Here is a 25578-nt window from a genome sequence, read left to right as displayed (position 1 = left end):
ACACACACACACACACACACACACACACACACACACACACACACACACACACACACATATATGTATATAGTATATCTGACTTTATTGTGAACAACATGAACCCCATAGTTTCAAACACATAAACACACAAAATATACAATTGAATTAATTTATTATTGGGATGACAATAAAATCCTGAGTTTCAAGGACCCTATAGGAAAACCCTACATTAATAGTAGTTAAAAGTTCTAAAACTGCTTTGGCTCAAAATGTACTTGAGTGAAAGACAGTATACAAAAGTATTGGTATCAAAATGTACTTAAAGTACTAAAAGTAATAGTATCCATTATGCAGAATGTGCCATTTCAAGTTTTCAAATGTGCGATGCGACGCATTGTGAGCTTGTAGATCAGCAATTTTCAAATGGCCGAAATGTATATAGTATACTGTATGGTTTTTCCCCCCGTTTTTTCTCCATAATATCATGGGCAGTAAGTGTGATGTCACTGGGCAGTAAGTGTGATGTCACTGGGTGTGATGTCACTGGGCAGTAAGTGTGATGTCACTGGGCAGTAAGTGTGATGTCACTGGGCAGTAAGTGTGATGTCACTGGGTGTGATGTCACTGGGCAGTAAGTGTGATGTCACTGGGCAGTAAGTGTGATGTCACTGGGCAGTAAGTGTGATGTCACTGGGCAGTAAGTGTGATGTCACTGGGCAGTAAGTGTGATGTCACTTGGGGGAGATCATGTTCTTGGCACAGATGAAGGGTTGTTCTTGACGGACGACACCATCGTCCCAGCGATTGTACTCTGTTGAACAGAGAGAGAGAGAGAGAGAGAGAGAGAGAGAGAGAGAGAGAGATATTGATTGATTTAGTATTTTATTAGACAACACACAAATGCAAACAGCACAATGTACAGTCAAGCATCTTGTCCACACCGAAGAAAGACCTTGCTTGTTTCCATTCGGGTCCCATGCACTCATACACACTTTTTAAAGTAATTTGTCAAGTACTGTAAGTGGGTGCTGAGGGCATGAAGGGTAAAGATGCATTTACAATTTTGAAAGTCAGGCCCATCTTCAATTTCTTGTCTCTGTCTTCCACCCTGAGCCAGCCTATGCTGTCAAAATGCTCCTTGTCTCTGTCTTCCACCCTGAGCCAGCCTATGCTGTCAAAATGCTCCGCATACAGGTGGGTCATGACTCATGGGCCCTAGGTGTAGAAGAAGACGGATTAGTTTGTTTTGTGAAGTTTGGAGCTTATAGTTTTCTGTGCCATTGAGATGTTAGAGAACCAGGACGTACAAGCATAGTCAAGATGGGCAGTATGAGGGCTCCAGCTACGGTCCTGAGGGCCCTTTGGTTAAGAAAGGAGGAGACTCTGCCCAATAATCTTTGTTTAGAGCCTCCCCCATAATCTTTCTGGGTGTTGTTTGTTTCAATATTATCATTAATGAAGTCTTTTTTGGCGTTTTGTGATTAATCTCTTTACTATATTTCGTTGTTGTGACCGACTAGTCACTACCCAGGGCAAGGAAGGACACAACACAGGGCAGCTTTCTTAAGTAGACTGGTTTATTCCTCGCAGTGCAAGGAATAACACAACATATGACATTTTACACAGGAGAGGCGATAGCTCCCAACTGTCCGGACAGACTCTTGAGTGTTTGTGGAGAATGACTGATTTATCCTGATCAAGTCCATGATGCACAACAGGTGCGCAGCCACACCCAGCTCTGAGTTCTAGTTTGACTCACACCAAGTGGGACTGCTTAAATCAGTCATCCTCCATCTCACAGTTGTTGTTTTTTTTTAAAACATTTTTCATGTGCTTGGACATTTTAGTTTTGGTTATATAACTTATATTCAGAGTAGTATTTTTTTCTCAGTTTGATGGCATGCAGTATTTCCCCCCTCATCCATGTCTCTGTACGGGCCCTGACCCTCACCACGTTAGTGGGAGCAACGCTATCCAGAATAGCCAAAAACGTTATTTTAAATGCAGTCCAAGCGTCTTCCACTGAGGTGCAATGTAGTATGTTTGACCAGTCCATTTCTTCTAGAGCTGCTGTGAGAGCATCACTGGAATATATATTTTTAAGATGATGTTATGGTCACTTAAACTTCTTTTGATTACCCCACTTTGTGTGATTTTGTCCGGGTCGGATGTCAATAGTAGGTCAATGGTGGAGTGAGAAGCTGGCTTAGTAATGTGCTTTATCAGTTGAGTGAGGCTATGTATAGGTTACAGAATCTGGATAATGATTTGGGGACTATTAGGGGACTAACTATTAGGGCATTTGAACACTGATGCAATTGCCTGCCAGTCACAATGTGGGACAGGGTCAAAGTATTGGAAATGAGGGACTGTCCCACGCAAAGAGGAACATCTGGTCAGAACCTTGTCTGGGTTTAATTGGTCCCGGGCAACGGCAACTCAGCGTATGAGTAGCACGTTTTGGGTATCTAAGATGTGCGTGCGGTAAGAGCTGGGAGGTACTATTATGTGGTGCTCGTACTCATACATCATTCCATCTCCCAGACAGGGGTCTAGTGCAAAGGATAGACACCCTCGTTCTCAGTAAATAATTCTTTAGTAAATAATTATTTACTAAACAATTAAGTGCTGTAGGCTACAGATCAGTCATATTGCTGCTCACAGTTAGGCCCGATTTTAAACAATACGTAATTAAAATGGGTGCCACGTTGTTGAATGATGACCTAACATCACTGTCGTGTATTGGTTACTGAGGTCACATGACCAGGAAACAGGAAGCAGGTAACAGCAGGTAACAGAAATGTATAAGGACACGGAAGGTGATTACAGGAACGTTTCATTACTAAGAATAAAGAAACGAGAAAGACAATCTTGTGTATGAGTCAATTCAGTAGAGAACACAACAATCACATCTAATCAGAGCTCAATGTCTGAACACCCACTGTTCAATGACTGACCCTGAATGGCCCACGTACAGTCACATTCTATGAAGAGGCAAAGCATTCAGGGCTCAGAGCATTAACCCATTTTGGGGCGGGAACCCCTTTTGGTGTTTTAAACATTATGTTATAATTTAGCTATTGAAAAACAGCAGATCTACAAGCTTGTAGGTCTGCTATTTTGGAAAAATCGAAGAACGACTGACATAGCTTTTTCAGAAAACTGTCAGGATGTAGAAGACATTTTTAGAATCTGATCTCAGGTCAAAATGGGGTAAAGGCTAAAGCTCCACTTGTGGCCACATGGGATGTTTTGACCATGCAGGGTCCCATTTGTCTCAAGAATTTGCCTCTGACCATGAAAGGCTATACAGCCCAGTCCACACCATTGATTTGCATTAATGTTGCAATGCAATGCCTGTATAGCAATACAATACAATATTTGCAATATTATCCCAACATTGGGCCTATATAGTTCAAATCAGACCACTGCAATTGATGGTTCTAAATTGCAACCAGGTTGTTGTCATTATTCCATATAAGCCAGATCTGGCAGTTTTAATGACTTTTTCCATCACAATGTACCGTAATATGCCTTAATTTGGCTGATAAAACCTAATACTTTAAGAGTTGATATCTCCCCAGTTAAGCACATTATGCGGAGTGTTTGGTTGCTCTGAATGCAAGTAGACTGCAGAACTAGAGTGTGTGCACTGTCACTCAACGTGCATGCGTCATGTAGGTTGGCTCTGGCTGTGGCGCCTTTACATTGCAATGCGTGTGTGTGTGTGTGTGTGTGTGTGTGTGTGTGTGTGTGTGTGTGTGTGTGTGGGCATGCGTGCGTGCGTGCAAGTTCCTGTGAGGGCAAGTGTGTATGTGTGGGGGCCGGGGGGATGGGGGGGGTGGGACTATGACTAACACTTTATCTCTTCCCCTTATGTTAAAATGTGGTTTGTCTTTTTTTTTTTAATAAATGTAGGCTACATGTTGTCACATTCAGGTTCAGGTTCAGGTTTATTTGTCATGTGTATAGATACAGAGTATACATACAATGAAAATTATTTTGCTCAGAGCACTCTCAGTCTTACATACACAGGACACAAACAAACATCTATAGTGCAAGAAAAAGACAAAAAACAGGAAAAGAAAAGTGCAAGTGAAGTGAAGTGCAATACAGTTCAAGGTCAGCTGTTCAGCAGCCTGACTGCCTGGGGGTAAAAACTGTTACTGAGACGGGTGGTACGAGATTTGATGCTCTGGTAGTGTTTTTTGGAGGGGAGTAGTTTGAACAGGGTATTTGCGGGGTGGCTGGTGTCTTTCATGATGTTATGGGCTTTTTTCATACAGCGAGTGGTGTAGATGTTATGGAGACTGGGTAATTCTGTAGTGCCGATGATTTTAGCTGCTGTTTTAATGGTCCTCTGCAACCTATTGCAATCCTGAGCGGTCGTGTTACCGTACCACACTGTGATACAGCCAGTTAAGACACTTTCAATTATACAGCGATAAAAGTTCACTAGTCCTTTTGTACTTAAGCCAAAATTTTTAAGGCGCCTCAGAAAGTACAGTCGCTGCTGCGCCTTCTTGAGGATGTACTCGTTGTTGAGTGACCATGTGAATGTGTCTGTGATGTGTATGCCCAGGAATTTAAAGTTATCAACTATGTCGACAGATGACCCTTTGATGGAAATGGGGGTGTGGATACCTTTGGACTTCCTAAAGTCTACAATGATTTCTTTGGTCTTATTGGTGTTAAGTGAGAGGTTGTTGTTATCGCACCATAGATTTAGATCCTCTATCTCCCTCCTATAGGCCCTCTCATCACCGTCGGTTATTAGTCCAATCACTGTGGTATCATCCGCAAATTTAATTATGATGTTATTCTCATATCTGGTGACACAATCAAACGTAAACAAGCTGTACAACAGAGGACTGAGGCAGCAGCCTTGGGGCGCACCGGTTCTGGTGAGAAGTGTGGATGAGCTTCTCTCTTCTATATGCGAACACACTGGGGCCTGCCCGTCAGAAAATCAAATAGCCAGTTACAGATGGAGCTGCCCACACCAAGGCCACTGAGTTTCAACACTAATTTAGATGGTACAATAGTGTTAAATGCGGAACTATAGTCTATGAACAGTAGTCTTGACATAAGAGCTTTTCTTTTCTAGATGTACCAGGGCAGTGTGTGAAGCAAGAGAGATTGCGTCATCCACATCACTAAGCTACATCAAAATGTTGATTTACGAGACACACTATTATGTGCTCGATGTGTCAAGTCACCCCTATTTGTTTAATCTATTCAGATGTATTCATAGAGGATAGCATTTATTGTATGTATTTATTTATAATAACATGTGGCCTTTAATCATCATCAATGATATAAATGTATTGAAAAAAAGTTTTATTTTTACTACTGAAACTTCATGTGCTCTGGACTCACATTAGGTCAAACATTTAAATGACCCAACACAGGTTGTGATGGTGAAGGTATACATTTCGTGTAATTTGCTGAAAAGTGTGTTTGTATATAGTTTTCAAACTTCCTTATTTTGTCTACTGTCGTTTTGTCTACTGTCTGCATGGTCAATATGTCATCATACGTTTAGTGTGTGTGTGTGTGTGTGTGTGTGTGTGTGTGTGTGTGTGTGTGTGTGTGTGTGTGTGTGTGTGTGTGTGTGTGTGTGTGTGTGTGTGTGTGTGTGTGTGTGTGTGTGTGTGTGTGTGTGTGTGTGTGTGTGAGAATTTAGGTTTTGTACATCCTTAACGCTGAAGCATTGTGCCAAACCAGCCACAGGCTGACATGGTCACATTTAGCTAAGCCAGTATAATTATGGTTATATAGTTCATGCAATGATTTTGATATGACAATGACATATACAGGAGCGACAAATACAACATAGTTATTATCTGTAATCAACAGCAGTTACTTTTCAAGATGTCTACGGATATTTATGCCGAGCCAGACATGACAAAGGAGGTGAGAAAGAGAGATAGAGACAGAGGACAGAGAGGGGACCCTGCTGAGGACAGAGTAGAGATGGTGGTGGACATCTACCAGAGTGTGGACGACTGCGTCCCTGAACCACAGGGGGACATGATGGTGAGGGACAACACAGCAGGGAGACAGGCTCAGGGTGAGTTTGATCAAGTAGTTGATCGTTGTCAATGTGATGTCAATGTTTAAAATGTAAAAACATATAAAGGGAAGCTCCGCAGACTCAGATCTGTGCACAATTAATGTATTTATTTAGCAAGCTCAGGCAAGAAGGTCAGTAGACCGAAAGCTTGCTAAATAAATATGTTAATTGTGCACAGATCTGAGTCTGCGGAGCTTCCCTTTATTTTTCTCATGTTCCCTTTGTCTCTCCAGCACCTCACTTAAGTTTTGTCAGCAGATGAGCGGTGGTTCTTTTTACATTTTTGTCTGAAATGTTTCAAATGTAAAAATACATGTAGCAGCTGTCTGTCCTTCAATAAAAGATTTTTCAGATTTGATTCAGAATTTCTTACAGCACAAAACGTAACAAGTGCATATCCTTGACTATAATAGACCAGGGGTTTTTGGCTGGGGACCCCCGGAAATGCTTTGGCCCTGTCTCACGACCCCTGAGACAGGGCCTTTGGGGACCCCCCCCCAAATAATTTGGCGACCCCCCTAGGGGTTGCGACCCACGGGTTGAGAACCCCTGGTGTAGTGACCACTTATCCTTTTGTTAAAAACACTTTTCTCCCTTTGTGTGAGCCACTTCTTGGGCAGACTGACTATACTAAAGACACTTGCTTGTTGTTGTTTGAATTAAATGATAGAATGTCCATTCCAGGTTGGTTTCGGTGTTAAATCAAAGTTGTTTATTTTTCTTCCTTTACAGGGATGCAAAAAACGGTAAACTTAAACTTGTAGGATAAAATAAAGTACACAGAGATCCTTCAGTTGCAAGGTCAAAAGACTGTCTGCTTGCCAGTCTGTCACGCCCCTATTGTGACACACAGTGCCTTATAAGGTATCCTGCAGTGGGCAGAGAGCAGACATTATTATTATACAGAACACCACCACTAGAGGGCCAATACATAAATAATATAATTAAATATAAGGTTTTGGCTCCTACACCTGGTTTAGACAGCTGTTGTTCAGTTTTAGCAGAGCTTTCAGACTCTAATTCACTCTCTCTCTCTCTCTCTCTCTCTCTCTCTCTCTCTCTGCACACCTAGCTGTACTTTCTGTTTCAGGACAGCTCTCTGAAACAGGGAGAAGGCCTCTCATAGTGGTTGCTGGGTGTCTGGGGATGCTGTGTCTTATACTGATGGGTGTGACCATAGCCCAGGCTGTGCACTGTGAGTATTACATGTCACTAAACTACCATGTACATCACTCACTCAGGGAGTTTGTTGCCTAACATTTTTAGTTTTTCTTTTTAATTTAAGTTTCTTCTTGTGTGTATTATAGACCAATTATTTGTTCACAAACATTGGGACTGGGCGCACGGGTGACTGTTTCATGTAATCAATTCCCAACAGATGAAAAATAAAGTAGGCCTAGTGTTGACAATTTAATACACGTAAATAATAACAACAACATTGAGTTTTTTCTTCTTCTCAAATAAAAATGTCCACACAGATGCTTAACCTCATCATGAACAGTAGCAATAACTGTCTGTATCATCCATTTCTGTCCTTGCAGTTGGTTCACCCAGTAACAGCATGACCAACGACACCCTGGTGCATCATTATAACACGCTAAAGTCCAGCTACGATAACCAGACCCTGGATTATACCCAGATAAATATCCTCAACAACAACCTGAACCGGGAGAAGGACCAGCTTCAAAGTGAAGTAAACCACCTGAAAACACAGATAGCAGGTGAGAGAAGATACACAATAAATTAAAATGGTATAAATAAAATAAATACATAAATGTAGTGGAGTCAAAACTAACTACAATATTTGCAACAACAACAGACTACAGCAAACTGAACCAGGAGAAGGACCTGCTTCAAAGTGAAGTAAACCAGCTGAAGACACAGATAGGTGAGAGAAGATACAAAATAAATTCAAATGGTATAAATCAAATAATAGTAGTGGAGTCAAAACTAACTACAATATTTGCCTGTGAGAAGTAGTGAGGGTGTAGAAGTATAAAGTAGCCCCATCGCAAACTTGAAATACTAAGCAAATACTTGAGTAAATGTATGGAGTAGAAAACACCTTTGATAAAGTAGATGAATAGTTTTACCCTCCACTCCACTACATCTCTGACTATTATTATTATGTGTTATGTGTGTTATAATAGATTTTCAGTAAATCTCCTGTTTGATGTTTGTAGACATGCCGTGCCACAGTGGATGGAAGAAGTTTGGATGCAGCTGTTACTACAGAACTACTGGAGGGAAAACATGGCAGCAAAGTAGAGACGAATGTCGGCGTCTAGGTCTAGGAGCTGATCTGGTGGCCATTAACAGTAGAGAAGAGGAGGTTAGTGTGTGACTGAGTGTGTGTGTGTGTGTGTGTGTGTGTGTGTGTGTGTGTGTGTGTGTGTGTGTGTGCGTGCGTGCTTGCGTGCGTACCTGTGTGTGTGCGTGCATGCGTGTGTCGATCATTATAGTGAAGTGTATTGAATTGAATTAATGATGATTCAATCATGTACAAATAATCAGGTATTCATCAGAGGATTGATGACTGGGGCGTCTCATGCATCATGGATTGGTCTGACCAGGAGTCAGGGCAGCTGGACGTGGGTGGATGGAACACCACTGACAACAGAGTGAGACATTTTAAATGTTTTTATTGTAATCAAAGTCTATCAAAGTCACTTTATTTGAGTGACTGAGTGGATGTGGTTAAATAAATACATTGTTTATTGTGCAGGTACTGGTACAGTGGATATCCTTATAATGATGGAGACAGGAACTGTGCAGCCTACTACCACTGGACTGACCCTGGAACATGGTATAATGATGTATGTTCAGGTACATGGTCTTCAATCTGTGAGACTAAGTGATGTTTGTTTTCAAGTCATTGATGAAACTGCAGTTCAGTGTTCTGCTGCTACAGCAGTAATTAGTAAAAAATAAATGTTGTACCTATAACCACTTTAACACAAACCACCAACTATGATGCTTTAGCATGTTATTAATTTGGCTTTCACACCTTGACCCTATTCTGGTGACGAACATTCTGCGAAAATAGCAGATCTACAAGCCCACAGCGTGTCTCAACACGATGCATTGTGAGCTTGTAGATCAGCTATTTTCACAGTGAAGAAAGTTCTCAAAGTGTGGTGCGGGGGCCCCTAGGAGTCATTGGTGCGGTTCCAGTGGGTCGCCAGATAAAAAACAAATTGTAGTTTGGCTATTTTTTTGTACATTTTAGAAAAATCTACACATTTATAATTTAGACTTTTACAAAAACGTCTCGGGGGTCTCTGACATAAAGACCTTTAGATGGGGGTCTGCGGCCAAATACCGTGGGCGACCCCAGTCAGAGTAGTTCTATTTTCGATGAAGCGATTTGATGTAGAAAGAAAATGTAGGAGGACCAATTTCATGTCCTAAACGTTTTATTTTTATTTTTATTTTTATTATCATTTAATTTTTTTTTAAATAGATTATCTACAAATGGTAAATTTTTATTTATATATAGTGCCTTTATCCAAGGCGCTTTACAGAGATTGTGCATTACATTCACCCATTCACACATCGATGCCGGGGGAAACCATGCAAAGGCACCAACCTGAACATCGGGAGCAATTCGGGGTTCAGAGTCTTGCTCAAGGACACTTTCGACACTAACTCTGGGGGAGCCCGTGTTCGAACTGGGAACCTCGCGGTTTCCATCCGGTCAACCCCTGAGCCAGTACTGCCCCTACAAGCTCACAACGCATCGCGATGCGACTATAACTGTACACTCACTGTTCATTAGCCTGACCCTGTATTTCAGTGGCTGAAACTAAAAAGGCCCCACATACAGAGGCACATTTGATGAACAGTCAAAGTCAGCAGGGCTCAGAGCATTAACGCTCCACAAGTCAATCAGAAAGACCTCATGGTATTTTTTTACCCGATAGTCTCAAGAATGACCTCTGATCATGAAAGGCTAAAGCCCAGTCCACATCAATGATACGCAATGTCACATGTCCGACACATGCAGTCACAACTAGCAACCACATGCAACAATTAACTTGCGATATTATCCCAAAATTGTGCCTACCCGAGTCAGACCACTGCAATTTGTTACAACTGGTTGCAAGTTGCAACTGCATGTGTCGGACATGTGACAAACTGGGTTTTTGAACTCTGTGCCTTCCTTCTGTTTAGCCTCGCAGTGGCCAGACGCCAATCTGTAGGTGGCAAAAAAATTGTTTTGCCTTCGGCAGATTGGTCTGGCCAAAAAGCCAGGCATCCCCTTCATTAAATGAAAAGAGTATATGTTTGGGGTCATATCATTTTATTTGCTAAAAGAAAAAATCCAAATGTCCCAATAAGTTCTGATGGCGAAGCTACATTATGTCATTCTATTGTGTTATATATGTCATTTGTTTTTGCTTGTTCGCTCATATCATGTCTTTTTAATCTTCTTCTTATATTCGTATTGTTAGTCTTTAACCACATGAACCTTGCATTATTATTCATTATTATCATAATAGGTGAACATTCTGAGAAAAATAAAAAAATAGCAAATCTACAAGTTCACAACGCGTCACAAGGTAAATGAGCTTCTAGAGCTGCTATTTTTGGTCTAGCCGCTATAGAGAAAGTAGTAGTGCAATATTATATAGCTGTATTTTAACCCTGTTTTTTTCTGAAAGATTTTAATAAAACTTTACTTGACAAGAGCATTATTCAACTATTTATTTAACAATTCTACTGATTAAACTATGTGGAATTGGTGAAAGTGGTGACAAATGGCAACTCACCCGCACATGCATTATCTGTTTATTTAAGAGGTGGAGGGACGGGGAGACTTTTACTGAAGAAAAGCTCTATACTGTATAGTGAAAAACTGTATAGTGAGTGACTAAGTGATGATTAGCCTACTATCATATAGATATAGATAAAGTCCTGGTGATTTTTGGGTTAGTAACCTGTTAAAAAGCCTAACAGATTCTAGCATGTTCACACTTCACACACTAAGGCCCTCATTTATCAATCGAGTGTAAAATCTGCCACAGATTCGAGTGCAGGTTTCGTAGTACACCCACGTCGCCACGGCATTTATAAAGTGATCGCAAACAGCTGATCCTTCCTTAATTTTGTTCTCACGTTAATAAATGTCACGGCTGAATTTGATCTGGCACGCCCTAAGAAATCAAGCCTCGCCCTCGTTTTTGCGACATGAACAACGGCAATACGTTTCCTGAAACCATGGTTACATGAAAAAATAGGTTTCTCCCGTGCCTTGCTGCTCGCCTCACCCCCCTCTCTCATACACACGCACAGCACGCACACGCAACTTGCAAGCCCAACTAACTGGTGTGTTGTTAAACAAATAAAGAACGAACACCTGCATGAATTAAATAAAGCGTGCGTGCGGGGGGTGAGGCGGGCAGCAAGGGAAGCGAAGCGAGAGGAGAAACAGACAACTAAATAAAGTTGTAGGCCTACCCTGTGACAGGGTAGGCCTACAACTTTATTTAATCCTCGCTTGCCTTGCTGTCATGCACGCACGCACCTACATGACACATTAAATAAAGCTGTCTGTTTCTCCTCTCGCTTCGCTTCCCCCTCACCCCCCGCACGCACGCACGCACATATCGCTATTTGCAACTTTAACTGTGTGTTGTTAGTTGTATATTAAAGTATTTTTAATTTAATATACAACAAGATATATTAGTGAACGAAAACCTGAACCTGTGAACCATAATTAAATAACAAATAGGCACACACACGCTGCTGTTTTGCAGTTGCTCCTCCTGTCCTGTCTGTCTGTCTGTCTGTCTGTCTCTCTCTATCACAGTGGTCCGTCCGTGACCAACTGACCATGCACGTTCCGACGTTCGCCAGTCTATTTAGATTGCCTCGCAGTCGTTAGTCACTGTTATATGAATGTGCAGCCAAAACCATAGCCTCATGTGGCTGGTGCATGGGCTGGCTGGGTAATATACCTATATCTCCGATGCAGTTCCCACTTGCGCTGGGAGCCTGCCACAGCCTGGCACGGTACATTTGGCATTCGAGCGACGCGTCGGGTTTATTATATTGCACATACCGTAAGAAAGACATCGGCCTTCATGCTGTAGATTAGGCTACAGTAGGCTATACCTGCACGTTGGGACTCTCCGCAGCTGAGCTGCAGCAGCTGCTGCACTATACTCTCCAACGTCCCGTCATGGAAATATTTCAGCACAGACAGCCCAAATCCTCGCATGTATGCGCTCATGCAAAACACTGTTTAAATGGCTTAAGCATCTCTTGCAACATTGTTTTTAATTGCGCGATTTTATCTCCTACTAATTTCATATGACACATGTATTCCTTAACATTTTTATTTATTTATTTTTTACATGTAGCCCATATACATTATACATACCTTTTATATAAACATTTTAGGAGTGAATACATATATGTTTTGATGCCTGTGACAGCCTCTCAGCAGTTCAGACAAGGCTGCTCCGCTTGTGTAAAACAGAAAAACAGCGTACGCCAGCTCGCGACCAGACGTGACTATTTGTCCTACTCAAGTTCCATTTCAAGCTTTGCCGGAAATGTTAAATGCCGAAAATGTCGGTAATTTCGGCGTGCGCCCATATTTTGGCGTACGCACGGTTGATAAATGAGGGCCTAAGTGTGACGTGCACATGTGTTCGCCATGTTTTAAAACCAGATTTCACACATTATGTCTCAGAAACACTGACGAAGCTCGTTTCCTTCGACTTCTGTACGCTATTTAAAGTTGTATACATGCATTTGTGAGTGACTTAATTGTCTCCACCAGCCGAAGGCATGGGGAGAGTATGTTTTGCACTCCGTCCGTCCGTCCGTGTGTCCGTGTGTCCGTCCGTCCGTCCGTCCGTCCGTCCGTGACCAGCTAATCTCAGCCACCGTTAACCCGGTCGATGCCAAATTTTGCACACACACTCCCTGGATGCCAACCATGAACCTCTGCCCCAAACTTTCCAGAACGGCCTGTTATAGCGCCACCAGGAGGCCGCTTTGTGCAAAACAAGTTTTTTCACAGTACACCTACAGATTTTGTCCAAACATCACGCAAATTAGTACACAGTCTCTCTAGAGCCATTCAACGAAACGGGTCTTTCAGATTTCTCAGACTCCATCCTGATTGGTTAAGATTGGCTTCCAAAGTTCACAGGAGTGCTCAGTTTCAAACAAAATGCTGCAAATCATGAACACATCGCGTGATTTCCCTGAAATTGTGCACGCACATTCCCACTAGGCCGAGGACGAAATGCCACATGAACAATTTCAACTCAGCCTCAAGGTGGCGCTATAACTGGCCCAAAAGTGTTTTTACCTCTAACTGCACGGATCTGTGGATAACCTGGTGGAGACCTGTGCCCAGAAGGGCACTTTTTCTAGTTTGATATTTTTTCACCAGAAGAACACTTTATGTTAAATGACAGAAAAGGGAAGTGCAGCTAGGGCACAGAGCAACTGTGGTTCACAAAGATATAAATGAGAAATTGTAATATTTAGGCGGGTTGATTGTGTATATACGTAGGCAGGGGCGGGGGGGGGGGAATGGTGTTTCTCCCCACAAAGCCAATTGACTGACTTCTATGTAAACCAGAATTCATTAGCCCCTGCTCCAAATAGCCAGCAGCCCCAATTTTCTAAATTAACTCAAACAGTGCTCATAAAATTAAGCATGGCCGTGTCTATTATGTATACATTATGTCTGGTATTAAAAGGCTGAACTGGGATGACATGCGTGTCACTGTCCAGTATATGATTTATCAGTTCATTAGAAGAAAAATGTCATTATTGAGGACAGTATACACGTAGTCACGTGACGACGGTGACTTGCATGAGATATGAGTGCTCGCCACATCCTAAAACCTTCTCGCTGCAGCATTTCTTTAAGCGAGAGGGGAACTCAGATGAGATAAGAATGAACTTCACGTCTCTCACACCCATGGCAGGCCCACAGCACTTCTCTGTAACAATGACAACCTGCTGCTATATGTGTCAGGAGGAGGAAACACAACAAACTGGCCTTATTTACAGTAGACATAAAAAAAGTTTCTCTATTAAGGTGCTCAAGCACTGCTTGGCTCCTCCTCCTCTGATGGGGCAGTCACCCAACTCTGCCAGTTCACGTAGCCCCAGTGATACCGCCTCATCCGCCGCTGTAACTTTTTACACAGTACTCCCACGTGACAGACCCATGGTTTATAGTAATCATGTAATAATGGATTTTATATATAATGCACTTTAAATTTGTATAAATCTCAAAGTGCCAATAAGTGAGTGCCGGTGTAGGCAGAGAAAATAAGGAGATTTATTCCTCTTGGAAAAGCCAACGTTGGTGGCACTCCGTTTAATCAGACAGAGAATGAACAACACCAAACTTGTCGCAGAGGTACATACTGTACGTCAACACCTTGGAGGTGTGTTTCTTCACTCTTAAAGGTAACACACTATGCATTGCATTAAAGGAAAATACTGCCTATGGTAAGAGGAACAACCATATTAAACATGGGCAAGAACGCAGTTAATTATACATGTCATTATCAACTGTCCTGTGTGTGCATATCCACCACAATATAGATAATCAATACAAGAGAAGAATATACAGTCACTCTCATCCAGGGTGCCCAAAAGGTAGATCTACCAGTAGATCACAAATGCTGTACAGGTAGATCACAGGACATGTCCCTAAAGAATATTTAATTTAAACATATACAAAACTATTTTTGGAATCTGCCACTTGAGTTAGGTGACTTGATTGATTGACAAAAGGGGCCTGTAAGCTCAAACTCACAATGCAATATTTTGTTTTCAACAGTGTTGCTGTGCACAAATGTCTGTAGCAATACAAATTAAATACAAAAAGACTGTTAGATTTCTCCCCCTCTAATTCCCATTCCAAGTGCATTTGTCCTATATGTAATGCCAGCGCCGCTATTCTAAAGCCCCCTCAGGCACATATTTAAACTATTTTCACTTTTTAAGCAATGGTGGGTAGTAGATCTTGTTGAGCTGATCATTTTAGCTCTCACGTCATAACAGTGTGGGCACCCCTGTTGTAAGATGTCGACACATATTTACACCATGCCAGACTTGAGAGAGAATGATGGAGAGAGAGGACAGAGAGGGGACACTGAGGACAGAGGACAGTTGGAGGAGAGTGGTGGACATCTATGAGAACACAAGCACACGCACGCACACACACACACACACACACACACACACACACACACACACACACACACACACACACACACACACACACACACACACACACACACACACACACACACACACACACACACACACACACACACACACACACACGGTTGCTAATCCTCTAATCACAAGGTTTGACTACTTGAACAGATCAAAGTTCGCTCAACATTTTAGGGATAAGACAGATCTGCTCTAAAACCAGACTTCACACAGCTCTACTCATGCTGTTCCCTTCTGCTGATTATGTCTGGCATAAAAATGGAGGACAGGACATGCATGTGCACTTGCCCAGTATGACCTTTCAAGAGCTGCATCTACAACAAGCCAGTGTGGTTTATGTGTGTGAGTGTGTTTTCTAACAGAAAGTACAAATAAAGAGAAGTTCATACAGAGAGGGAGGGGGGGGGGGACTGGGCCTAGTTGCTAATCCTCCAAGTAATCACAAGGTTTGACTAGTTGATCAGATCAAAGTTCACCTCGTAGTATAGTGGTAGCGTATTTGACTCAATTCTCCAGACAAAATAAAAAAAAATTGAGAGTGGCAGAACTTCTGGAAGTACGTGCTCTGGGCTTGTAGATTGTGCTTCCAGCTAAATCAAGGTTGTCAAGTTAACTTTGAGTTTGAGATGTATTTCCCCCCAGTGCAAAGGTACTGTATAGTCTAGACATCGTCATTTGCATTAGACTGCATGGTCTCTCTCCATAGTATTTAAATTCAGCTCCATTCAAAGTGTGGATAATAAACGTAGTAGGCACACACACACACACGCACGCACGCACGCACGCACGCACGCACGCACTAATTCGCAATAATTCCAATCAGTTCTATGGATAAAGCCATTGACTGCCCATGTTGACAATGTGGTCTATCTATATATTTATCTATCGTATCTATAAAGCATTGATTGAGCAGCACGTCAGTCAGGCAGTCACTCAGAGGCACTGAGAGGGATTTAAATATAATCGGCTATAATCAAAACACTTGTTCTCAAAATATCACAAAACATTCAATAAACATTAGACCAAACAAAAGAAGAAAGGCTTATGAGTCCTTTGATATAAGTTATGATGCTTTTGCACACTTTACTAACCTGTTGTACAGGGAAAATATAGGTTTATGTTGAGTTCATCAAATCAGGCTGCAAATCTGTCTGTCGGAAGCCTCCATGCTCACCATAGGGTGATCTCCCCCTGGTGGCGTGACTCAGTAACTGCTATTAGTATAGTTTGAACACAAAACACAACTGGAATTGGCCTCTCTCAATACAAATACATAACATTAAATAAAAACAAAACAACAATTGTGCACACACAGTTGTAGGTGTCACATATTCAGCTGCTGAAACTTATGCTTTAAAGATGGAGTGCCGTGATTTCTTTCCACCCTAAAACATGATCATCGGGTCTTATTGTTATATAAGGAGGTATCATTTTTTCAAAAAAGTATACAGTATTTGTTAAAATGTTGTTTTTATGTGGGCATGCCCACCAGTTCATTAAGTATGCCTGGTTTGCCTGGTGGGTGGTGATGGGTGGTGATCCACCTGAACTGAAGGTGGATCGAAGTACTGTCACCTCATTGGTGACAGTACTTCATTAGACACCCTGGAGTCGTTTTTATGTGCAATGGTGTATTAACTTTGTATTTTGGGTTTGTTCCTGGAGGCTGAACCCTTGACAGTCAAACGGGCCAATGAAATAAACAGTAATAATAGTGACATCACACTATCAGCCCCTCCCCCTTTATCGTATGACTACAGCTGTGGGTGCAGCTTCATAGACACATGAAAAACTGGAAAAAAAGGGGAAAAAAAGTGGCACTCCCTCTTTAAATAGCATGTAACGTGTCCAAGCATTCGTTTTGCTAAAAACGGCCATAGACACTTGCCCAAAATGTGCCCTAATGTGCTGACCTCATCACATTTGTGATGACGGCTATGGCCTTTTTAAGCCCAAGGAGTGTTTTTCGTGCAAAACTAATGCTTAGAATGGATTCAGAATCATGAAAACCCCCTAGTTTGACCCCTAGTTTGGCCATAGACCCCTAGTTTGGCCATAGACCCCTACTTTGGCCATAGCCACTTGCCCAAATGTGCTGACTGTCACAGTATATGGCTCTGTGTTGCCATACTGTGGCTGTCGGCTTTCCTCCCAGCTTCCAGCCTTGGCACACCTGTCTGTTGTCAGTCACCTCATCACACTCAATTGACACACCTGCCGGCCATCAACTCTTCAGCCCTGACAGTATTTAAACCCTGGTCTTCACTCCACTCATCGCCAGATCATTGTACAAACTTTCATGGTAGTAGCTTAGCTTGTCTCTAAACCAGTGTTTATGTCCTAGTAGTGAAGTTATAGTTTAATAGTATTCCAAGTCTTAGGGCCGAATAAAAGTCGGTTCGGCGCTGTAGAGCCTACAATTTGACGTCATTCGGTGCTACTGAAAATTTCTGACGAGCCGAAATCATTTCGGCACTACAGTGCCGAAACAGCGGTAAAATAGGAGTATGAATCGGCCCTTAGTTCCTAGTTTTCCTAGTATTTGTTTCCTGCTCAACTCAAGCTCTTCTCCTCTCCTCCAGAACCAGAACCAGCTCACCTGTTCTACTGCCTGCTCGTCTGCCTGCCACCTGCCTGGACTGCTCTCCTCGTCCTCCATGTTTGTTTTCCATGCAACCTTCCACAATCTCCAATGGATGATCAGGATGATCGGTTTATTTTTCAAACGCAGTTCTTATATGAAGAGATCTAAAATCCCCATATGGGGATTTCAATGCAAAATAAAGAAAACATGAACCTGGAGACTGACGCCCTCTACCGACCGACAGTGACGTAAATAACTTAAATTTTCTCCTGTGTTTGGCTCTGCATTTGGGTTAAACTTTCTGCATACCATGACACTGACTTAATCACATTTGTGATGACGGCTATGGCCATTTGTAGCCCAAGGAGTGTTTTTCGTGCTAAACTAATGCTTGGAATGAATTCAGAATGCTGAAAACCTCCTAGTTTGACACGTCACATGCTACTTAAAGCATAATGAAATTTAGAACATTTTGCCTTATAATAACTTGTATGGTAGCCCAACTTTCAGCAGCTGTTAAAAATTCCCCTAAGGTGGTTGAATATAAACCAATGTGGGATATGTTAGTAGACACCTTTACAAACACATTGGTGAAGAAAATTCTTTGATTTTCCCAGATTTTATTAATATCCCCTGACTAGTGTTGGAATATCCAACGGGCGGCGGCGGCTCAGGGGTAAGGTGGCTGGATGGGAACCGCAAGGTTGCCAGCTCGAACCCGGGCTCCCCCAGGTTTAGTGTCGAAGTGTCCTTGAGCCAGACACTGAACCCCTAATTGCTCCTGATGTGCAGGTTGGTGCCTTGCATGGTTTCCTCCGGCATCGGTGTATGAATGTGTGTGAATGGGTGAATGTAATGCACAATCTATGTAAAGCGCCTTGGATAAAGGCGCTATATAAATGCACCATTTAACAAGCACTTGGCTGTTGGATAAGATACCTGTGTTGTCATTGTATTATTGTGTCATGTTTTGTACGTTAATTGGTTATATTTGTCTTAGATATGACGCTCACGAAAATCCGGTAAGTTATCTTTTTGTTTATTAGTGAAAAGGAACACAATGGAAATAAGTCTATATTGATCTTGGACTTTATTGTGGGTTTACCCAAAAATGTCCTTTATACAACATGCATGATATGTGGGATATTTGAAATTCAAATCAACTCCCAAAATCCCTTCACCATGCACTGCCGCTGAGCCAGTTCATACAAGCCCCATGTTTTGCCTCGCAGTATGCACATCTCTCCATTTTGATTGATTCTGTGGTCTCTTTGTGTTTGTTTGTGCCAGCTGGTCTAGTACTCACAAAGGTATGACATGTATATGTTGTCACTCCCAAATGAGTCCCAATCCAATGGGTCAAGTCAAATGAGCTCATGAGCAGATTCAAATTCATGTGCTGCTTTAGCTCTGTTGTGTTAAGCACATGCGACCTAGCCTCGCTTTTCTCAACATGTCATAATAGGGGTAAATTCAATGAAAATAGCCAATCTAGAAGCATAGATCACAGCACACTCTCAGTCTCCCCACCAATGACCTCTGGCTGACAACGACAGCTGCAGATCTTCAATTTGAGCGTTCAATATCACATATTAGTTTTAATTAGGGATGTACCGGTGAGACAATATGCCCGATATCGATATCCAATATAATTAATTGTTATATTATGGTCGATAACCGATATAACCGATGTCGATATGATCTCATTCTGTATTAAAAAATATAATTATTTTGGCCATTCTGAAAAAAGTCTGAATTTGAAAAAAAGCAATGCCTCTTTATTCCAAAACTACGGATGCACCGTTATTGAAATGTTGGCTCATATCCCAACGTAAACAGCTTGAATGTAGTATTTATTTTAATGTTCCAACTATTGACTCGTTCAAAAGCTTCTCCAGAAAACATAATTTGCAGCCTTCATCATCACAAAAGGCAGGCTTTTTAAATTTATTTTTCAACATAATTATAATAAAATTAGATATCTGCTAAATCAGATAATGATTACTGATTAATTGGTTTAAGGCCAATATCGGCCGATACCGATGTGTTTGCCGATAAATCTCCCATGGATTTAAACCGCTCCAACTGATCCAAATGCTGCAGCTCGTAACCAGCCACAATTATCACATGTCTCCCCCCTCCTCCGCTCTCTCCATTGGCTCCTGGTCGCTGCCCGCACAGAATACAAAACTCTGATGCTGGCATTCAAAGCTCCCCCATATCTTGCAAGTATGATCGAACCCTACAAACCCTCCCGCGCACTCAGATCAGCCAGTGCAGGAAAGCTGGAAGTACCTTCACTAAAAACGCCGGGGCAACACTCCACACGTCCCAAACTCTTCTCCCTTCTGGCTCCAAAACTATGGAATGCACTTCCCATTACAATCAGAACTGCAGCCTCCCAATCTTCCGCCGTAGTCTGAAAACCCACCTCTTCAGACTTCCATCATGGCCCGTAGCACTTGCCATAGCACTTGCCCTGGCCCCGACGACCTTACAGGTGATCTCCCATGTTGGAGAGGTTGGGAGAGGTTGTTTACTGTGTGCAGATCGATGCCTCCTCGGGGGAGGAAGGTGGCCCTCCACAGAGACAGAATGGCCCCCTACAGGGGGGGGGGGGGGGGGCTCCATCCCCCGACACGAATGCACCGGCGACCCCTCCCCCTTCCCCGGCTGCCCAACTTCCCCCCGGTTCTCCGCCCATGCCACGATGGGACACTGTGGGCTCCAATTTCGTCGCCGCCATTACCCGAGACACGGCCCGCAATTCAGCCGCTGCCCAAAAATTACGAATATAGGAACTTGCTCTGTCCCTTAATGGTATTTTGGTCAAGCGTCACCCACTATCTTTTTTTGCCGACACCGGTATTTGCGCCTAGAGGTGTGGTCATGGGTGTGTTGGCACGCTTTCCCCATTATTGCTATTTTGGTCACACACATTTGGGATAGCGACAGTGGAGTTTAAAACCACCCGTAACTTATACCCGTAAGCCGTGCCAAATTAGTTTGGTAGAGTGGTGCGTGGTGGAAAGGCACGTCCCACTGGGAGTAGACCCCGGGGCAGTTGGAGGAATCACATCGAACGCCTCAGGATCCCCCAGGAGGAAGTTACTAATGTTGTAGCCTGGGGTCCACCTATGCTTTCTATGGCATAGGCAGCTCCTGGCAGGATCCGCCGGGAGAATCTAGACCCAGCTGTGCGACATATTCATTAGAGCGACAGAAAGGAGTGTGTGTGTGTCTGTGTGTGTACGTGTGTGCGTGTGTGCGTCAATTTAACAAAGGTGCAGACAATCAGAAATCAGCAGAGAATGATCAACATTTGTGCTACTCGAATTGAAGTGGACTCGGACCCAGACTTATTTTTTTCTCCCTGGAAATAAAAACGTCTGGGTTTCCGAGGCTACTAAGAGAGGGAAGTCTGGAGCTCTCTGGTGGAGCTGTTGCCCCTGTGACCCGACTACATATAAGCGGTTGAAGATGGATGGATGGATGCATGGTCTCCAATTACAAGTCAGTCTGTGATACTTCAACGCATCCATCACGGGTCATGTACGTGACACCTGTTGTTTGTACTGCTGATGTTGGAACTATTTGCATGTACATCTGGTGCTTTACATTTATAGATGGTACTGCATGAGTGGACAGCAGAGCACAGGAGCACGTCCCAGGTCAAGGTCTGATTGTAAATATTATGTCTTATGTGTGTGCGCTGGCGTTTTGAATAGTATTGTGTGTGTAGTGTACTGGTGTTTTGATTAGTATTATATTGTACTGGTGTATTGATTAGTAGTATGGTGTAGAGGTGTTTTGATTAGTTTTATGTTGTTAAGGATGTTTTTCTATTGAAAGTGTGTCTTGTGTGTGTTTCTCTGTCTCTGTCTTTTAGTTGTCTGCACAGTTATCCATCTCTCCAAAAGACTTTACTGAACCGTGAAAAGCTCAGTCCACGCTGCCAGGAAACATGATGAACGCATCGCACCAGGACTCCCTCCATAGCAGCATGCACATTCTCAGCATCACCAGCACCACGATCAACCTGGCCCTGGCAGTCCCCATCAACGGCTGCATTCTGCGGCTGGTGTTCACCGGACCCGCCGGCCAAACGGCCCCGGAGATCTTTGTGCTCAATCTGAGCGTATTTGAAATCCTCTTCAGTGTGTTGTACACGTTCCTTCTCGTCAAGAAGAATGACCTCTTCCGAGTCTTCACGGAGGGTTTCCTGTTCACCGGGCGTCCCCTCTTCCAGAGCCTCATCTGCGTGGAGAGGTTCATGGCCGTGGTGCACCCCGTGCTCTTCCTCAAGTGCAAACCTCTGAGGTACAGGCTGGCCTGCTCCGCGTTGGCCTGGGCGGTGATCGTTGGAGTCTCGCTGTTGTACCTGGCGCTTCTTATCTTATGTTACGAGGCGGGGTTTTACCTTTACGTGGGCGAATGTGCGTTTTTCATGTCGGTGATGCTGCTGTGCAGCCTGGCCATCCTCGTGGCCCTGAAACGGCACGCTCCGGGGGAGACGACGACGGCGGGGAGGGAGAGGGACGACAGCATGAAGAGGAGGGCCTTCTTCATCGTCTGCCTCAACATGGTGTCATTCTTGGTAACCTACTTTGTTCTGAGTGCCGTCGTTGTCGCCTTTGCCGCTCGAGGACTCTTACTGTCCGACGAAATGAAACTGGTTGAATATATGAGTGTGTGTCTTTGCGTGGTCAGCGGGTTTGTTCAGCCGCTGCTGTTCCTCGGCCAAAAGACTGGCAAGCTGCCCTGCTTTAAACCAGGCACATAAATATAACATTTAACATTTTTCTTTTTCTTTTTGTCAAGAAGAATCAAGAATCACGTCATTTGTCATTTTCCCCATGTATGCCTAGACATACATAAAGAACATGAAATATCGTTTCCCCTCAGTCACTTGCAGTGCAACATAAAACATAGAGCCTATTTAATAAACGCAAAGGCTAAAAACATAGCATATATAGACAAACATCTAAAAAGAGCCCCGATATGTATGTATGATGAAGTGCAGTTCATATAAAAGGTTACCAACACAACACATAGCCTATATGGATAAAGTGCCATGGTGCAATCCTGAAAAAAAGTTAAGTGCCTTTTAAAAAAACGTTACCGGCACAGTTTTGTAAAGTGCTGTTGTGCGTTTACAAAATTGCACAGTCCAATCGCTTTAGTCATTTTCTTTTTTGGGGGGGAGGGGGATGGGGAGGGGAATTGTCACTGAAAAAATCAAAATGCTCGGGAAAAAAAGCTGTTTTTCATCCTACTTGTTCTGGCCTTAATACTCCTGTACCTCTTCCCAGAGGGTATAGGAGGGCAAACAGGCCACGAGAGGGGATGATGGGGGTCCCTAATAAATGCTGGTGGCTCTTCTGGCACAGCACTCTCTGCTCTGTATAGCGCACCAACGAGGAGGGAACAGAGGCACCAATGATCCTCCCAGCTGTCTTCAATCACCACCTGATTCAGCCGATACAGCAGGTGAAGCTACAGGCGAGGTTGGACTCGATGGTGCCCCTGTAGAACGTGGTGAGGAGTGGGAGTGTTATCAAATTCAGTTTTGTTTATAGTATTTTTTTTAGCTTAGGTTAGCTTAGTTTTTATATTATGAAAAGTATGTTAGTTTATTTACTTTTCATTGTAATGGGGTATTTCTCAGGGCAGGGCGAGATTCAAAAAGGTAGTTTAATTGTCTAATAAAAAAGATAGGCCTACCATTTATCTGAACATTCATTCTAATTCCACCCAAAATATTAGGACGTATGTAGGAAATATTGCCAAACACTAAAACGGATGGGTTTAGTTAGTTTTGTAAACACACAATACAGTTTCAGTTAGCTATCATATTTGTAAAGCCTCAGTTGAAGCTTTCATTATTTCATTACTTTTAATTGACCTTGAATTTGTTTCATGTATCTTCTTTTCTAAACCACTTCATCACTTTGTTTCAAAAAGCACTATACAAATTAAGCTTACTATTGTTGTATGTATAGACAGACATCATACTGAACAGTTGTGTGTTCTTGAAAATACTAGAAAATACTAGAAATATTGACAAAGACTAAAACAAAGACATGGTTTTTAGTATGTTTTACTTAGTTGTGTGCCTCATTTGTTTACTTCAGTTAATTTCCATTTAATTTGTTTTTTGGCAACTATAATATATTTGATTAATTCCCTAATACTTATATAATCCTACGTTATTATATATGATATTTGTATTATTTTACCTGTCCTATGTTATGTCTCTCTTTGTTTAAAATAAAAGTGAAGTTTATTGTTATTTGTTGCATTCTGTAGTAGGCAGTGGGGAAGGGGTGTTCTCCCGCTAAAGTTGGTATTTTGGTTACCTGTCTAAATCCCTTTTACCCGTTACATTATGCATAGGTGTGGTTTGGGCCTTAGCCTACAATAATTGAACCAATCACCAGTCCACGTGCCATTGCCTTTAAGAGATCCTTATCCGTTTCCCGTTATGCCCAGTGCTATATTGCTTCATAGCCTTACGGTCTATAGCCCATGGAAGAGATGCTTCATAGCCTTACGGTCTATAGCCCATGGAAGAGATGTTTCATAGCCCCCACCCTGAGTCTCGCCCTACCTTGGGTTCCTCACTCCATTCTGCATTCATCTCATTCTGTTTCAATAAACTGTTAATCTTGAGCGAAGGTGTGGTCTCTTACTAAGTGAAAGTTAAATTGAACCTTGAACCAGGATTATTATCTGGTGTCGGTTCCTATCTGACTCTCTGCGACACATTTCAACATTAACCAGGACACTGGACACACCAAGACACGCGCTCATCTCGGTAAGAGCTGCACACACACACACACACACGCACACCATTGAGAAATTGACGACTAAATGACCAGGCTAATATATAGAACTAAATATAGAATGTTGAAACAACGTCGTTTCGACTTCTAATCTAAGCCTAGACCGCTAAAAAACTTTCATTTTTAGACAATTTTTACCCCATTTTTTTAACATTTTTTTTGCCATTTAGCCAATTTACAATTTAGGCATTTAGCAGACGCTCTTAATCCAGAGGGACTTACATTAAGCAAGAACAAAAAAGCATGGGAATACATCACATAAAAACATTTATCATGAAACATGCGTAAGCTAAGAAAGTAACAGTGGAATATCTATATAATGAAACTATACATATAAACTATACATCTATACTACTATGCTATACATTATGTACTATTGCTATGACTACATACAATGCAATTATATTGCTGTCTACATAACATGCTATAAGTCTGTATCAAATGCTATCTAAGTCTACAGAAATGCTATCTAAGGGGGTGGGGTAAGTGCTATGGGCCATGATGGAGTCTGAAAATGTGGGTTTTCAGACTGCGGCGGAAGATTGGGAGTGATGCTGCAGTTCTGACTGCAATGGGAGCCATCTATTAGACTACAAAAAAGCGCAGTGACACACACACAGACACACCAAACACATGCATTTATCGTGTTGGCTAATTTACATATAGGCAAGAACTAAACATGCTTTAGTCACCATGATGACGGCTGTGTGTACTGCGTACGTGCACTGTACACACACACACACACGCGCGTGTTTATTTGTCAATGTTTCGGTCTATTCGACCTTCATCAGGACATGAAAGCAAGATATGAAAGCAGGATATGAAAGCAGGGAACCATAGTTTCAAAATGATATATTGGTTGTTCAGTTCAT

The 25578-nt window shown here is 42.5% G+C and overlaps 1 protein-coding gene across 1 annotated transcript in view; it reads left to right on the top strand.

Moving 5' to 3' along the window:
* Positions 1 to 25578, top strand: part of s100w (S100 calcium binding protein W) — a 270184-nt gene that overhangs the window by 122332 nt on the left and 122274 nt on the right. The gene's annotated exons all lie outside the window — the stretch shown is intronic.

The sequence above is a fragment of the Protomyctophum parallelum genome, assembly GCF_964188405.1.
Source record: "Protomyctophum parallelum genome assembly, chromosome: 3".
In the NCBI taxonomy this organism is placed as follows: domain Eukaryota; kingdom Metazoa; phylum Chordata; class Actinopteri; order Myctophiformes; family Myctophidae; genus Protomyctophum; species Protomyctophum parallelum.
Note: the sequence above shows the minus strand (reverse complement) of the source record. Positions and strands in the feature narration are given on the sequence as shown.